Source organism: Urocampus carinirostris, chromosome 6, assembly GCF_059441175.1.
Source record: "Urocampus carinirostris isolate Australia breed hairy pipefish chromosome 6, RoL_Ucar_1.0, whole genome shotgun sequence".
Taxonomy (NCBI): Eukaryota; Metazoa; Chordata; class Actinopteri; order Syngnathiformes; family Syngnathidae; genus Urocampus; species Urocampus carinirostris.
In genome coordinates, this window is record NC_142354.1 from 43,018,663 (window position 1) to 43,021,794 (window position 3,132).

Here is a 3,132-nt window from a genome sequence, read left to right on the forward strand (position 1 = left end):
TCTTTGATCTCCGGCAAAACGAACATAAAATGCGACAGAAACAAAATGAAAATAAATCCAAACAGCTTGCCAACATCATTATTGTCGTTCCATGTATTCCGTTACTCCCCAAGCCTGCACAAAATTGAGTCATTTTATTCATATTTAGTTTCTTTTGTCTTTTATTAGAATATTTGGTATTGGAGTAATCCAAAAGTAATTGAAAGTAATCCAGTTAAAGTAACTCTACCCAACCCTGTTTATTTATAATACATATTGCTGGAATTAAACTTCTACAGAGACTACAAACAAGGTCAACAACTATTGCGATTAACTACTCCCAGGGTTGGGTGGGGTTACTTTAACTTGATTACTTTCAATTACTTTTGGATTACTCCAATACCAAATATGCTAATAAAAGACAAACGAAACTAAATATGAATAAAATGATGACTCACAACACGTGGTAAGCTTTCTCTCCTGGCTTTGATCTCTTTGATCTCCGGCAAAAAGAACATAAAATGCGACAGAAACAAAATGAAAATAAATCCAAACATCATTTTTGCCGTTCCATGTATTCCGTTACTCCCCAAGCCTGCACAAAATTGAGTCATTTTATTAATATTTAGTTTCTTTTGTCTTTTATTAGCATATTTGGCATTGGAGTAATCCAAAAGTAATTGAAAGTAATCAAGTTAAAGTAACCCTACCTAACCCTGCTCTTATAACTAACACTGACTAAAATTGACCTAGCAGTTTGGTTGTTTGGTACAAAATGATCACTCTTAAGTTGTTATAGTAATGAGACACCATTTTTGAGTTATTTCAAAAATTACACAATTGAGGTGTTTATTTCATATATTACGAGCCAAATTTAAAGAGCTCAACATTTTAGGTTTTTCATCTTGGGCGGCAGTAGCTCAGGAGGTAGAGCGCTCGTCTTGGGATCAAGGGATCCCAGTTCGAATCCCGGCTCCTCCGTGTTACATGTCGAAGTGTCCTTGGTTAAGACACTGAACCCCTGACACCCCCAATAAGCAGGTTAGCGCCTTACATGGCTGCAAGGCCGCTATTGGGAAATGTGGAGCACATTGTAAAGCGCTTTGAGAAGTCATTGACTTGAAAAGCGCTACATAAAACGCAGATCATCTTAAGCAAATTGACATCTTTTTTCCCGTGTAAAAAAACAAACAAACAAATACTGTATGTTTTGGTCATATTTGGATTATTATTTGACCTAACTGTTTTAAGAGTGAATCCTGCTGAATATGAAATTTACTACATGTGTAATGTTAGGAATTAAATATTAAAATGTACCGTTTACCAAATTGTTCGAATCAGTTATCTGACTCCATTAACCAAACACAACCTGCATTCTCCTAACAATGCGCGCTCGTTTCTTAATGGGAAAAGATGGACAAGAATGGTCGACATTTTCACACAGGGGGCAGATTTAATTTCTTAAACTATTTAACTAAGTGAACTCCATCGAATTAGCCGAATTAGTGTCGCTCGAGTCTCCGTCAACCCTCCTCTTATGCATCATTCCGAAAAAAAATAAAAATAAAATATGGTGTACGATTATTTTGTACGGGAAAATACAACAGTTTGTACTGGCATGGAGCCGTGGAGGTTGACAGGTATGGTGTCTCGCCGTCAGGGCCTGCAAGGTCTTTCTCTGATGGCCTGATAAATATCTGAATCATGTGATGTTAAAGGTGGTGTCTGTAACGTAAAAATATTCTACTTGCTGTCGCCATCTTCTGACTGAAATCTTAATTGCAGCCCCTTGTCAAGCTGCTTTCTTAGATGCGCTCGAATGAACCCTTGTTTTTTTTTTTTCTTTTGGGGTGTTTTGTTTTGCATTTGGGCTGTATTTGAATCAGTCCTTTTCTTACCTTTACCATTTTTATCCTAGAATAAAAGTAATCAAGTTAAAGTAACCCTACCCAACCCTGGCGACAGCAAGTAGAATATTTTTACGTTACAGACACCACCTTTAACATCACATGATTCAGATATTTATTAGGCCAGCAGAGAAAGACCTTGCAGGCCCTGACGGCGAGACACCATACGTGACAACCTCCACGGCTCCATGCCCGTACAAACTGCCGTATCTTCCTGTACAAAATACAAAATTATCGGACACCATATATATATATATTTTTTTTTCGGAATGATGCATGATGGGAAATTCCCAGGCGGCAGACGTATGCGATTGACGAATTTGCGTTTTCTGTACAGATTTCCTTGTACGTCGTACTCGTCTTAAAATGCATAAAAAACGTACTTCGTACGGCAAAACCGTACAGGTTGACAGGTATGCGACAGCAAGTAGAATATTTTTACGTTACAGACACCACCTTTAACATCACATGATTCAGATATTTACTAGGCCAGCAGGGAAAGACCTTGCAGGCGCTGATGGCGAGACACTGAATATTACTTGATGTGCCTCGGCTTTTGTTGTGAAAGGTTGTGGGATTGTGGACGCGTTCTTAAGGATGGGCACCCGTATGATGCGGCAGGGGTAAACCAGTGAAAGCTGTCGGGCCCTGCTGTTGAACAAGAGTGTGTTGTGTCACCCTGACCCGAGTGACATGGCCGCTTTTTGGTGTCCCGTTTTATCTGGAGGGACGAAAGCATGACCGATTGGGTGCCGAGGTGCCTAACTTGTTTGGGTGTTTGGGCAAATTTTTGTGTGTGTTTTTTTTGCCATTTTTTTCCCTTTTATTTTCTTTGTTATTGTATGTGTTTGTCTTGCTGTCGGTCACCCCTTTTGAGGGAAATGACCAGGGTAGATAGATAGATGGATATCCTTGACACAAAAAAACGTTGAAAAACACTGACTTAGACTGAGTCAGCTACCAAGCAAGCAAAACGCATGTTGTTAGAGTGAGTTGGCAAAGAGTCTCATTTTGTAACGTTGTTTCAACGCATCAGGACATGAAAAAAATCTCGAAAAAACCCCATTCCTTCATGACAACACACAGTCAAGGAATTCGCTTAAAAGTTGAGAGATTGTGCCGCGCATGCGTGTTGGCGTTTGTGTTGACTCGTGTCGTTTGCCTCTTTGCTCCACCTCCAGTTCGAAAGCAAACTTGTGCAAAGAGGAAGGAAAGCAGAAGCGGATTTCAAACCGTTTGAAAGCGA